The sequence below is a fragment of the Salvia splendens genome, chromosome 3 (assembly GCF_004379255.2).
Source record: "Salvia splendens isolate huo1 chromosome 3, SspV2, whole genome shotgun sequence".
NCBI classification, from domain to species: Eukaryota; Viridiplantae; Streptophyta; class Magnoliopsida; order Lamiales; family Lamiaceae; genus Salvia; species Salvia splendens.
Window position 1 is genome coordinate 15,077,281 of NC_056034.1, and position 15,373 is coordinate 15,092,653.

The following is a 15,373-nucleotide window of genomic DNA, read 5'->3' on the forward strand; positions in this document are numbered from 1 at the left end:
CCCCCGTGTTGGCATAATGTAATAGCTGTTGACATTTCATTAATCTTGTGGATTAGTGGCTTAGATTGCATCTCATTTCTTAATTTAATTAAATAATCTCAATCTAACAGCACCCTATATATATATATATATATATATATATATATATATATATATATATATATAGGTATTTGATCAATTTGTGAATTTGTGAATAATGGGACTCTATATATATATATATATATATATATATATATATATATATATATATATATGGTCTTCATCTACCAAAATCAGTCCTTAAGTATAGAAATACAGACCATATCTAGACCGTCAGATCTGGAGATTAATGGCTAAGATCTGGAGTGACTCCTCGTTTTATATGGGTCATAATAAGGCCGATCTATGTCATGTTAGGGGTAATTTAGGAAACAAAAATATTAATAACTGTCGTTCCGTTTTTAGGCCCTGATTAATTGGGATTGGGAGTAATTACTGCACACGTTCCATTCTATTTCACTCTCTTTCAACAAAAACTCTCCAATCTCCCTCAAATCTTCTTCTTCTACCACCAAATCAACAAAAAATCATTCAACAAAAAATCGTCTCGGCCCCTCAAAATCGTCGTCTCCTCCACAGATTCGTCTTCTCCTCCACAAAAATGTCGCCTCCTCAAAAACCCTATTCCTACTCCAGAAAATCGACGGAGAAGGGGAACCAAAACCTACTTTACCACCAAATCAACAAAAACCCTTCTCCAAATCAACAAAAACCCTTCTCCAAATCAAAGCGTCTCCACCTCAAAACCGTCGTCTCCTCCACAAAATCGTTGTCTCCACCAGAAAATCGAATCCTCCACGATTTTGGAAGACGGTGAACCAAAAGCCTACTTCAACAATGGTGGACACTCGAGCATCTGGATCTGCTAGTCATGACGGAAAAAGTTAGTAAGATTTTGTTCAACGCTTGACTTAAATTTGACTAAATCAGGCAAAATTGTCACTTTAATTGGTTGTTCGGCACGTAGTGTATCAGAGAACGAACGTGAAGAAGAAGATTTTGCGGATCCCTAAAGCACCGAAATGTATGTCGATTTCATTTTCTGGGATTTGGATGCATGTAGTTTTGTTTCGATTTTGGAACTTTGGTATTTAATTATGGTTTTTTGTTCCATAAGCAAAAGGTCAAACCTCTTCAATGGCTCAAGTTTTCGTTTAGTATGACCCAAAAATCGTAGTTGACGATTTTGGTTATTATTAGTGTATTCGTCGGTCGTATGACCCAGTGCCAGCTTATTATGCCCCAATTTAACCAAATGTTTCTATGACTGAAATCCCCGTTTAGTATGACCCAAAAATATATCTAATGTTTTTGGTTATTGGTAGCGTATACTTTGGTCGTATAACCTAGTTCCAGCTTATTATGACCCAATTTAACCATATGTTTCCATGACTAAAATATATTATTAGTATGACCCAATAGCATAGTTGATGTTTTTGGTTATTGTTAATGTATTGTTTGGTCGTACTAATATTTGCAACCCATGTTTTGCAGAGGACGTTCTTTTGTAAGTATTTAACAATGATTGGTTGTCACAATCAATGCAAATCAGTGATCAACGCACCTATTCAGATGTTGAAAATGAGTTGGACAACGACATACAATGTTGATGACAACAGGGTTTATTTGCTTAGACACCTTGAAGTCTACATGGGTGAAAGAGAGGGTCAATGACTTTTGAAGGCTTTCCTCTTGTTTTTTGTAGACGATAGCCCATGCGATGAATATTACTCGATACATTGGGTCACAATAAATCAATATTTGAGTTATAGAATTGTTAGGTTAATTTGTGTCATAATATACCAACATTCGAGGCATGACGTAAAACTACTCAGTACCAGCATGCCTCATACAATTTGATCGAAATGTTCGCATGAAACAAACTTATTGGAAGTACGACCGAAGAATATTCTCGTGTTCTGAACATATTAAAAAACCAAATACGCGATTGTAATCATGTTTTAAACATATTAAAAAAGCTAGCAAGACAGAAGAATGCAAACACAATAACTAAAAACAATAGTTATGCTTTTGGGTCATGCTAAACGACGTTTTGAGTCATGAAAATATGTGGGTATATTGGGTCATAATAATCCAATATTCAAGTCATGCCATAAAACTACTGTTTTGTATGCCAACAACTTAATGACGATGATACAGAATTGGAAATGGAACTGATTAATCTGGAACACGATTGGAGTTGGAATCTGCTAACGACGATGATATATAAAATTGAGAATGGAACGGATTAATCTGGAACACGACATCGACGAATATTAAATCACAAATAATAAATCTTCATGGAAAAAAGTATGATGGAAGTTTGATGGTAGATCGGTTGAAGAAGATGAAGATAGGAAGAAGAAGAAGTTGAGGAAAATAAACTGTTAACTCATGCGTGTGATTTGTTGGCCGAAATAAACGTAGGCAAGATTATAGGAGATGGCATAACAATAGAGAAATAGCTAATGACTTTATTAACCTTAATGAATATTTAGTGAATAAAATAATAATATTTAGGGAATTAAATGGGCCATTAGATAATCTCAAGATCATCTCGCCTAATCCTACGGCTGAAAATTGGCCTGTATTTCTTTGTTTAAATGGATTCTTGTTTGGATCAAAATCCTATATATATATATATATATATATATATATATATATATATAGGATTGTGATCAAGATAGAACCATTCTTAAACGTAGAACTATTCTTAAACGTAGAACAAATGCCAAACGGAGGTCGTTAGATCTTTTAATCCAATGGTGTTGATTTGCACAACAACTTCCCATTACAACCAAAACTATTATTAATGGGTGAATGCAGATAAGTGAAAAAATAAAGCATGCATGGACTCTTCTTCGTTTCATTCATTCTTCCATCAACATGTGAGTTTTTTCACATGTTGAGTCCGGAATGTCGTGAAAACATAGTCTAATATGTATGATTTTTAATCTTGACCGTCATTTTTTCCTCATCCAATGAATAAAATATGTAGAGTTCTAGGTTCTACACTTAAGAATGGTTCTATCTTTAACGCAACCATATATATATATATATATATATATATATATATATATATATATATATATATATATATATATATATAACGAGGGGTATTAGGGTCCTCACACCTCTTTAGTATCAAACACAACACAAATCACAGTCCTTGGATCGTTAGATTGGATGGTTGTGATAATCTACATTATTAGACTAAGATGCTATATTTAGTCAAACTACATTATTAGACTAATAATCTACATTATTAGGCTAAAATGCTACTCGATTATTTTACTAAAATAATACTCCCCCCGTCCTATAATAGATGTCACACTTTCCTTTTTAGTTTGTCCCACAAAAGATGTCACATTTCTTTTTTTGGAAAAAACTTCCTCCCACATTAATATAAATATACTATTTTCTCTCTCCACCTAACACACAAAACAACATCTCCTAAAATCTCGTGTTATTTCCCAAGTGTGTCATCTATTATGGGACGGAGGGAGTACATTATTAGCTAAGTTACATTATTAGACTAATAATCTACATTATTAGATGACATGTGGCATTAATCTAACCGTTAGATCACAAGATTCAATGGACTACAAGTGTTTTATTTTTGAACAATATTTACCATATGAATATGAATATTTATCAACACAAATCACAACCCTTGGATCTTTGGATTTGATGGTTGTGATAAGCTACATTATTAGGCTAAGATGTTATATTACTAGTCAAACTACATTATTAGACTAATAATCTACGTTAGTAGACTAAAATGCTACTCCCTCCGTCCCACAATAATTGTCACTCTTTTCCATTTCGGCCTGTCCCACAATAATTGTCACATTTCATTTTTACCATAAATGGTAAGTAGGTCTCACATTCCACTAACTCACTCCACTCACATTTTATTATAAAACCAATATAAAAAAGTGGGTTCCACATTTCACTAACTTTTCCAACCAATTTTTCTTTACATTTCTTAAAACTCGTGCCCACAATAAGAGTGACAATTATTGTGGGACGGAGGAAGTACATTATTTTACTAAAATAGCATTATTAGCTAAGTAATATTATTAGACTAATAATCTAACATGATTATAGATGCATATCTTAGATTAGCAACTCTAAAAAGCTCAATTAGACTCGCAAGTTGTCCTCACTCTCAATTAAAAGTACCGTTTTAAGGAAAATTAATTGTAGCGTTAAGTAAGTCCATCTAACATGAGATCCTCTATCAATTACTTTGCCAGCCAAGAAATCATCGTCGAATGTGTCACCCAAAAATGTAGCATTATCGTCCAAGTTAAAATAAAGCAACCACGAACAAAACTCATATTAAATAAATAGGAACTGTATAAACCAAAGTCGTTACTAATACATCCCTAAACTCTATAGATTTAGCAACTCATAGACAAATATACTTGTTAGTATGCCTTGAATCTGTATTGTTTACCGCTAGCCAAACGGGAGGCGGAGGCGCCCCCGGCCTAATGCTATGCTATGTTTCTGCTTTGGGTCCTAATTGTTATATTGGACCTCGCCCGTCGTCTGTGTGCCTATTTATATAAAAGTAGAGCACACAACTTTGTAATCCGCAAAACAATCTGAATATAATCTGTTCTCTTTTCCTGCCCGTAGACATAGCCAACGTTGTGTTGGTGAACCACATAAATCTTTGTATCCTTACGTTTTTGTTTGTCTCGATTACACAATTACTCTATTCTACTAACCCATAGTTTGTAGGGAAAACATAGAAAAAATAAAAAACTATGAAAATAAAATCCAAAAGATGAACCTCGTAGTCTTGATCTTCTCTTGAATCCAAACTTTAAACTCCAAGTATGGTGAAAAGATGGTGAACAATGGACAGGAACTCCATGTAACGCTCTCTACTAGATTTTCAATTAAATTAAAAAAATCATTGTCATCTCTGAATATAATTTTCTTCATTCAACTATCTTTAAAATTACCAACAATTATTTCAACTTATAAAAAAGAATCAAAAGATACTTGCATGCACAATGTTTAAAAGAATCCTACACGCCACTGAACTAACGAGCTTAGAACTTACTTATAAATATAGTGGTCTGGCCTTTCAACTGCATGCTTAACACGATGAGATTAAGATTATAGTTTACAAAGATCTAAGAAGGTGTGAAATTCACAAGCCCAATAAAGTATTCATACATGATGACAAAATTTCATAAATTAAAAGAAATGCTAACCAGGCTCTGTATATAAATTATAGATTTCTGATACGCTCGGATTTTGCACTATTTTAAGGCCTTTCTTTATTCTGTTTTTAATGTCAAAATTACAATTCATGTCCATATTTTGTATGTTTTATCTATTTTGGTATTTTGATGTGTTTTGTGATAAATGTGCATATTTGAGCCCAAAAAGATAGCTAGAAGACAAAGTTGGAAATCTGAAGATTCTGGGAGCGTCCAACGGCCGCTGCAACACTGTCGGCGACCGCCAGCGCCCAGCGACCGCTAAGTCAGCAGCGGTCCGCTCCGGGAAAGTTGTGCTTGGACTGAAGAACACGCCCAACGACCGTTGGGCGCGTGGCGACCGCTCCAAAAGTTCCAGTAGCTACGGGACATCGTGCAGCGACCGCTGGCCAAGGTGCAGCGGCCCGCTGAGAAAATGCGGCGCACAGAAATTGCCCTACTTGTTCCCTAAGATTTACCATACTTTGCAGTCTTTTTCCTTATTTGAGAAGGACGAATTTTCAGCTATAAATACCCCCTCAAGCTTCATCATTAGGATCCTCTTTTTGCAACATATTTCCAAAGTTTAAAATTAGAGTACTTCATTGTGCAAGGAGTTGAATTAGGATTCAAGATCATCAAAGCTACAAGGATTTAACCTTTGGATTTTATTTGCTTTAGTTTTATCTTTTCATTGTCTTCCCTTCAATCTATGTTTTTAAATTATTCTATCATGTGTAACTAAATTCATAGGATTCTAGGGATGTGTTAGTAACGACTTTGATTATATAATTTCTTTTTTCTACTTAATATTTGTTTGTTCTTACTTTGTTTCTTCCTTAAGTTGTTGGATAATGCTTCACGTTTGAGTGACACATTCTGTGATGATTTAATATAACTTGCTACATAATCATGAGAGGAGGTTGACGAGTTAGATCCACTTAATAGACACTATGATTAACTTCCTTTAAAACGGCACTGTTAATTGAGGGTGAAGACTTTTCAAAGGTCTTAGGAGCTTTTAGGAGTTACGTATTTAGGATTGACAACCTTAATGTTGGTAACCAACGTTTACATCACATGAGCATAAACTAGGTGACTCGTTCTATCAAAGTAAGAAATGTGCTAGGGTATTGTAGTTGGAACTTGTATAACCATAACTGTAAACGCACATCCATGGAATTCCCTTATCTCTATACTTTTATCTACGTGATTTATTTGCAATTAGTTGTTTACTCCTTTTAAACTTTTTCTGTTTTCAAAAATTCAAAAATCTTTCGATTTTCCAAATAGTAATTGAGTTTTAGTAGAGAATAGACAGTTTTTGTTTGTTTTTCCTGTGATCGATATCTGGTACTAATCTTTAGCTATACTATTCATACTCTGTATACTTGCAGATATTTATAGTGCTAATAAAAGTGCATCAATTTCGAGCAATTTTTACTTTGTTAACAGTTTCCTTATCCACTAAATAATCGTTTCTACATACCCGTTTATGCAACTAGGTCCTCACCCGAGCAATTGATTTTCGAGACTTATAACATAATTTATCATTGTATATTACCAAGTTTCACGTGAGCCGTCAAATCACAACAACAAAATCTTGAACCCTTAACTCAAGTATCTGAACTGAATAGAATCACATAACGAGATCTAATCACACTCCATATATCAGCACGGGGTACCAAAGTTACCATATACATATTCCATGTATTCACACATTATTACTTGTTTGATCACATATGCTAGTTCGCACATTATCATGCATAGAAACACATATACCAGTCATTGATATTCTCACATATCAAAACACATACTATATTTTTATCCACATATCAACACACCTACGCATCACATAAATCACAATCATAACAAGTATAGCCCCTTAAAGTGCTTAGTGATAAACTAGGGTTCGCGGACAAGATCAGAAACAGAATCAGATGCAGACACAAATTTTGTCCTCGAGAGGACTCCGCACAGACCACCCATTCAGGGTGCAGACAGATCAGATAACAGATAATCAGACCACCCAAGAGGGTGCATATCAGACAGATCAGATGGCAGATAGCATACGATCATCGCTTCGGTTATCCAGAAGACGAGTTATCTCAGATAATGCAGCGCTGCTGTCCTATGGCATGCCAATTGTACCCACAGAACACCCTGAAGCACGGGGCGTAAGCACAGTCACGCATACGTATACTTTATTTCCGACAATTCTTAACAGAACACATAAATACAGAACACAACACATCAGACATCATCACATGTAATCATATTCGTATATATCTTATCAGTCTATATCAGATACCACATTTACCTTAATGCACATTTCCATATTTACCCCCAACTTTACAAACATAATCATATCCATTTCATTATCAAATTCATATTATCATTTCATGCCAACACATATATTATTACCTTTCATAATGGAGTATAATATTTCAAATCTCATCACAAACTCATAATATATACCCTTTCTCCGCAGAACTTTCGTATTAAATTAATGAATATCATAGCAATTCATGCCTTAAGATAATAAGCATCTCCTTCACCTATACTCATATTTATTCACAATTTAACACCCATTATCTCATCTCTAATTATTACTAAATAATTTCATTTTTAGAAAATAATCTCCAATACATACTAGTCCATTAATCATTTAGCTAGCAATACTATCATAATCACACTTCTCTATTAATCAGCTATCCACGAACATTTTCCATGCTTTCTATACTCAATCTAATTAGTAGTATGATTTTATGATTTCATTTCGAAAAATACCTTCAACTATATAGCATCAGATTTGTTACCATGGATACGGCATTCCCAGTCCCTACTCCACGATTCAGATTAAATATAATCACTATGTTTATTCCCAGATTAATCGGATTGAATCTTTCATGGATATAATAGAGAAATAAGAATGATTTCAGATGATTCACGGTTCCAACTTCACCTATCATATCATACTTAATTACTCATATTCATGATCAATTATGGGGTAACCAAGCATAACAAAAAAAAAACAATTCACATTCCTAAATTTTCGGTTAACAATATAATTTTTCTTTCATTAATTTGAGAGCATCTCCAATGGCGGACGTCCGGTCGGACATCCGGTCGGACATCGCGACGGGCGACAGGGACGTCCGCCATTGTGGCGTTTAGGGTCGGATACGGACGTCCCATGAGGACGTCGGGTGTCCTCGGACGTCGGCGCGACGGGCGGGCGGACGTCCGCCATTGTGGCGTCCAGTCGGACGTCCGGTCGGACGTCCCGTTTTTTAAATTTTTTTTTTTAAACTCTATATATACGGCTCGTCGAATTTTATTTCATTCGCACCACTTGTGTTAACAAGTTACTCTCTCTACATCTCTAATTTCAAGTATATCTAGAATGTCTAGTGAAAGTGATAGCGAGAATGAGTTGGAGGTCGCTGTTGAAGGTGCGATAGAGAGGCTGCTACAACAGAGGTTGCAGCGGCGGCAGCAGGCGGCGGTACCTCGGCCGATCCATCGTCGAACTCAAGTACCCCGTGACCACATTGCTGCACATATTCGGTTGTATGCGGACTACTTCGCTCCGCAACCGCGTTTTGGGGAAGCCTTATTCCGGCGACGCTTTAGGATGCATCGTCCGCTGTTTCTGCACATCATGGGTGCTTTAGAGAGAAGATACCTGTATTTTAGGATCAGAACGGATGCAGCTGGCAAACCCGGACTCACGCCCTTGCAGAAGTGCACTGTCGCAATCAGACAACTGGCGTATGGAGGCGCGACCGACATGTTTGACGAGTACCTCCACATTGGCGAGTCAACAGCCGTCGAGTGTCTGCAGAATTTTTGCGCTGGCGTGAGAGCGATATTCAGGGAGCGGTATCTTCGGAGTCCGAGCCCCGAAGACTGCCAGATGCTGATAGATATGCATGGGTCGGTGCACGGGTTCCCTGGGATGTTGGGCAGCATAGATTGTATGCATTGGGAGTGGAAGAACTGCCCCGCCGCCTGGAAGGGGATGTACACTACCGGCTTCAAAGCCAAGCATCCCACGATGATCCTTGAAGCTGTAGCTGACTACCGGTTGTGGATATGGCATGCTTATTTTGGAGTCGCCGGGTCCAACAACGACATCAACGTTCTCCAGTCGTCGCCCCTGTTCAACACTCAGTGCAATGGCGTTGGTCCCGCCATCAGTTTCGTCGCCAACTGCAACCAGCATAATATGGGGTACTATTTGGCGGATGGGATATACCCAAACTGGCCCGTCTTTGTGAAGTCAATCAAGCATCCGCTCGGACAAAAGAAGACATACTTTGCGAGCCGTCAGGAAGCAGCGGGCAAGGATGTGGAGCGGGCATTTGGTGTGCTCCAGAGTCGGTGGGCGATTGTGAAGGGTCCTGCACGGCAGTGGTATATTCCCAACATCGGTGATATCATGTACGCATGTATCATAATGCACAACATGATTGTCGAAAATGAAGCTGCGGAACTGACTCAGTGGACCAACGAAGATGATACGGGTGCAGGTCCAAGTCACGGCGTGGCCAGCGCGAATGTGAATATGGGGGTACCTCATGGAGAGGTCGCGCGGCTGCGTGCATTTGCCGACATGCGGCAAACAGATGCCCATGTTCGACTTCAGCAGGATATCATCGAAGAGGTTTGGACTCGGAGGGGTTGACGTGATAATGTATAAAGTTTTTTTTTATTAGTATGCAATTTTTTTTTCGAATCATGTATGTTTTTTCCGATGAAGTTGTTAATTTTTCCGATAAAGTTGTTAATTTTTCCCGTAATTTTTTCGAATAATGTATGAGGTTTGGACTCGGAGGGGTTGACGTCAAATTTTATTTCCGTAAATGTAAATTGTTTTATTTGTAAATGTATGATTTTTTTTAATTGCGGGATGTCCTAGTGGGAAGGGCGGACATAGGAGGGGATGTCCTAGTGACGTGGCAGTGGGATGGGAAGTCCTAGTGACGTGGCAGGAGGTGTTTTTGGGATGTCCTAGTGGGATGTCCGCCCACTGGAGATGCATAGGGCCCTCGACTTTCAGCCCGGCAAGGCCCCATTGTCATTCGGCGATCACCTGGATAGGGATTAGATTTTGTCATATTTTGTTTACTTATTTTTATTTCTTGTTGAACACGTTTTTTTCTTCTTTACATAGAAATAGGTTTTATTTTATTGCCCGGGTTTTCTTCCTTGATTCTTTCCCGAGTAAAAAGTCGAATCAAGCAGGGCCCGATCCTATATAATAGGATCATTAGAGGTCATAATTATCATTGAGAAATAAAGAACGATTCTTGCTTCTCAAAACCTAATTGCTCAAAAACTCTAGAACTTCAACTAGGGAATTATCTCTTTCGCTCTGTTCAACCTTCGCGTGCTCTACAAACCTCTCGATAGGAAACTTAAACCCTATCAATCGGTGCTTCCATTGACTACTCTTCTCCCACCTTCCTTGGCTGCGACCAGGCACGAAAAGCCACCACCGCCACCACATTCTCCCCCGACATCGACCAGATGTTGTTCGATATGAACATCCGATCCGCCAATCAGGATGAGAAGTTGTTGACACACATGCTTGAGAAGGAGTCCTTCGCACGACGGCATGATGAGTTGAATAAGAGGCTTGTTAAATTCTCTAAATTCTGTCCCACATCAACTTGGTGAAGATCCCATCTAATCTATATAAGTGAGGATAACCCTCCCCCTTATGAGGCCTTTTAAGGGGTGAGTGGCTCATTTCTAATATGGTATCAGAGCGGGCCCAAGTCGATGATGGTTTTCTCTTTATCTCTTATCTACCTCACGAGTGGAAGACCGATGTCCTTTCCGGCCCACATCGATGATGGTTTCTCTTGCATTGCCTACCCACGTGATGGAAGACCGATGTCCTTTCCGGCCCACACGTGAGGGGGCGTGTTAAATTCTCTAAATTATGTCCCACATCGACTTGGTGAAGATCCCATCTAATCTATATAAGTGTGGATAACCCTCCCCCTTATGAGGCCTTTTAAGGGGTGAGTGGCCCATTTCTAATAAGGCACGAGAAAACCTTGGCTAAACTTGCGGCCGCCGGCTTTAAGGCGTCGAAGGAGCCACCCGACCCTCCACCAGCAGCAACCACAAAACAAGGATGGCACCTACCGCCATCGCTTACACAGGCACCGCTCAGCGTAGCACCTGCAGCCTTGCCACGCTTAAGAGTTGATCCTCCTCGTTTCGACAGAGAGAATGCCACCGAGTGGATTTGTCATATGCAGATTTATTACAACCACCACTATACACCTCTATCCGATCGGCTGTACCTTACTCAATACTTGTTTGATCACCCGGCGTCAGAATGGATGGCATATTGGACGGATAGTAATGTCGGAAAAGGTTGGGACGATTTTCTATTGGCGGTCTATCACCGCTTTGCTCCGGAATTACTCGGGATGATATTTCACATGTTGATGATAATCAGTTGGTTGATCAACCTCCAATTATGGAATCGACAAAAAATATTGTTTCTAATGGTATGGGTTTTGATACACTAAATTGTTCTGAGAATTCGGAAACTATTAACCGGGAGGTATTTGCTCCGGAATTCTTTGACGAGGCGGTTTCTTGTGCATGTGATCAGCCAAATGCTCTAACTTCGAATGAGTTTCTTGGATATTCAAAGGCTACTATGAGTGAACCAATTTATGTAGGTGCAGATTGCATATTGGACTCTAGCATTATTCTCGATGAAACGATAGCTCGACGGAATATGGTGGAGTGCAGGAAGCAGGCTTACCCACCCTCTATTCCGCTGAATCTTGAGGATTTGATGGTTTCCAAGACTATGGAGGCAGGATGTAACAAGAGGTTTCATGAAAAGGATTATGGAAGGGAAGATGCAGCAGCTGTTCGTGGGAGACGGCAATTTAAATTGCGAGGCATTACTTTAGAGGATATAAGAGAAAGAAGTGATGATGTAGCGGGGCACATGAGTATATATGATAACTTAAAGGAAGGTGATGTTCTTTATCATTCGGTTGTGCCTAAAGATTTTAATACTTCTCATTTGGTCAGCGTCAGCTCTAAAGTTGGTGATGATTCCCATATCTCGCATTTCGGATCTACTGAGGGAGTCACATCTGGTGAGAGATTTAGATGCCTGGCTAGTATTTCAATATCAACTGAGGTGCTGGACGGTGCGCCTCTTGAAGAGAAGCCGGACAGCGAGGCCATTCTTTGGCCCGTCGACATGCTCCCTGCATTTGATGAGATCCTTGCAAGGCCATTCTGTGAGGACACACATAGCAATAATTCTCACATTGTTGACACTCTCGCACAACTCCCTGTTGCCGAGAAGAATGAGGAGCATGATGTTCAAACTTTCTCGACAGCCCTATTCAACCATATTGAGAGTGTTGAAGAGAACCTAGCAGATGAAAATCTTCGTGAAATAGGAAGGCAAGTAACTGCATTGATAAAAGAGAGCCTACAAGATGTCCCTGAAGTAGAATTTAATATGTTCATGGATTTCTTGAAAAGCTTGGGACAATTGGGTGAGGACGCTCATCCAGAGTGGGTCAGATAATTGATTGAAATTATGTGGAGCCAGGCTGCGCAACTCGATGATGGATACCATATAGCTCCACTTATTTCATGCATGTTTATGCCTCTTCCACAGACCCCTCGACGTAATTTTCCTGCTGTGGTTAATTTCCTAAACAAGACCATGCCTCGGAGAAAATCGTGGGAAGTTGATTATGAAGCCCTTCTAGAAGCTGCCAAAGAGTTTGCATGTCGGAATTCAAGAACGATCAGTCCCAAAAGAAATTGTTGGAGAGGCTGGAAGGCAATAGAGAGAAGAAACAGTGTTTTGCGGTTATTAGAAATGTTTCTACTGTTGTTTGTAAAGAGGAAAAAGATGGTGGACTTTATTCCCTATTTGACGCGCTGGATATATGGGCGGAAAGATGCATCCGTGGCTCCGTGTATGCGAAATGTCACGTCAGGCCACTGAATCGGCTGATATTATGGAGGACGATGAATGAAGTGCATCGTTGTGTGTGTCGAGAATATCTAGCACACTATGATACAGTCCAACAATTACCGATGGTTTTTGTGGGAAAGGATCTCTGACTTGGGGGTTTGAGGAGCTGGTCGTTAGTATTTTATTATCTTCAAGGCAACTTTGAGGAGCTCTTTGTCCAGCAGTCGATCTCCTCGGGATGGAATTCCAGTGTACTAGCTCCAACGACAATTGATCTTCTCACTGCTGAGTACACTTATGAGTTGCTAGCAACTCTGCTGTTGAAGAAAGAACACATATTGATTCTGAATGAATATGCTGATATTTGTGAGAAAATGGAGGAGCTTTATTCCTGGGAACATATATCTGCACTTGGTCTTCATCTTATAGAGGCAGGTCCCTTTGCTTCCGTCGATCAAGATCTGGATGCCGTCCATGGGAAGAACTTATTATCAATATTGGAATCTGATAGGCTACTCTTCCTGCTGCTAATATCCACTCGAAGCAAGCACTCCACGGTGCCCTCTGATTCTTGGAAGCAACTTTCTAATTTGCTGACTTAGATCGCAAATACAAGGGTAGTTGATATTGGTGATGTTAAGCTTGTGGCATATTTACTTGACACAAAATGTGGTGGTCCTCATTCCTATCGCGATGGACTTCTGGCAAATTGGGGTTTCTTGCTTGGGTATACACGTTCCAGCTTTCTCTATAGGCATTTTGGTGTTCTCTATATCGCGATGAACTTGCTCATATTATTCCACCTTGAGGACAAGGACGTTTTCAAGGATAGGGGAGTTGATAGGGCCCTCGACTTTCAGCCCGGCAAGCCCCCATTGTCATTCGGCGATCACCTAGATAGGGATTAGATTTGTTCATATTTTGTTTACTTATTTTTATTTCTTGTTGAACACGTTTTTTCCTTCTTTACGTAGAAATAGGTTTTATTTTATTGCTCGGGTTTTCTTCCTTATTCTTTCCCGAGTAAAAAGTCGAATCAAGCCGGGTCCGATTAGAGGTCATAATTATCATTGAGAAATAAAGAACGATTCTTTGTTCTCAAAACCTAATTGCTCAAAAACCCTAGAAATAAAGAATAATTATCTCTTTCGCTCCGTTCAACCTTCGCGTTAGGGAACTTAAACCCTATCATAATTCCTATCTAATCATAATCCTAGTTTAGGTGTCAACAATAACTTAAGGAAATATAGCATAGATTTACTGTATAATGTGCAAGGTGTGTGCTACGAGTGTGCAGGAGGAAGAAGGGCTGACCGAGAGAAGCGATTAAGGCGGTCGGTGTTAGCCGTTAGCTAAATTCCGGCGCACGGATGAGCCGAGAGAGAGTGCTTCGTTCTCGTCCCCTTGATTTAGTAGAGAATACACAATTGGCCTTTCAAGTCACCGGAAACGTGGCCACAGATTGAAGAACAAAAATTGAGAATTTGCAGGGGGGACGACGACCGATTACTTTGAGGAGTTGGGGAAGAAACAATAGATTATTGATCGTCCTTTCACCTTCCAAAACCGTCCCTCCAAATAAAATGGTAACTTCCTTATATGTGTTTTCATTTCCCTAATTTTATTTTTTTTTATATATGGCTACCTATTGTGACAAATGGCACCCTATTAAAAAGATCATGTAAAACCTATTTCTAGATTATTCTACACATTAAACATTTATATTTATTGAAGATAAAACATTTTTATTGGACTTTCCACAAGAATCGACACTTCTATATTAGGTGATACAAATTCATGAGTTTCATCCTAAAACCAATTGGTGATAAGAGGAGAGGCTCATGATACTTATATAGTGGATTAAACTCTTTGTGTACACCGATGTGGGATATTATTATATTCATTTTTATGTTTCAATTGCCAACACCCTCCCTCAAACCCTTCAAGGTGAATCTTGGAGGGATTGGACTTTTTATGATCGATTGGACAATCGGCCCAATCTTTTTTTTGATCGGTTGGACCACTGGCTCAAATTTTCAACCCAGTTATACTGTGGGGTCAGTCATTTTTTTCTGTTTCAGCCCAGATATACTGCTGGGTCAGTTAAATAAGACTCACAGTCGGCGAC

The 15,373-nt window shown here is 39.0% G+C and overlaps 2 long non-coding RNA genes across 2 annotated transcripts; one reads left to right on the plus strand and one right to left on the minus strand.

The window, feature by feature from the left end:
- The first annotated feature begins 267 nt into the window (after positions 1-267).
- LOC121794098 lies at positions 268-1,610 on the plus strand. Its single transcript, XR_006049235.1, has 3 exons — positions 268-922; positions 1,007-1,063; positions 1,534-1,610. It is a non-coding gene; the product is annotated as an uncharacterized LOC121794098 (long non-coding RNA).
- A 5,295-nt stretch (positions 1,611-6,905) lies between these two features.
- Positions 6,906-14,795, minus strand: LOC121794022. Its single transcript, XR_006049217.1, has 2 exons — positions 14,560-14,795; positions 6,906-7,424 (listed from the first exon to the last, which is right to left on the minus strand). It is a non-coding gene; the product is annotated as an uncharacterized LOC121794022 (long non-coding RNA).
- Positions 14,796-15,373: the final 578 nt, after the last annotated feature.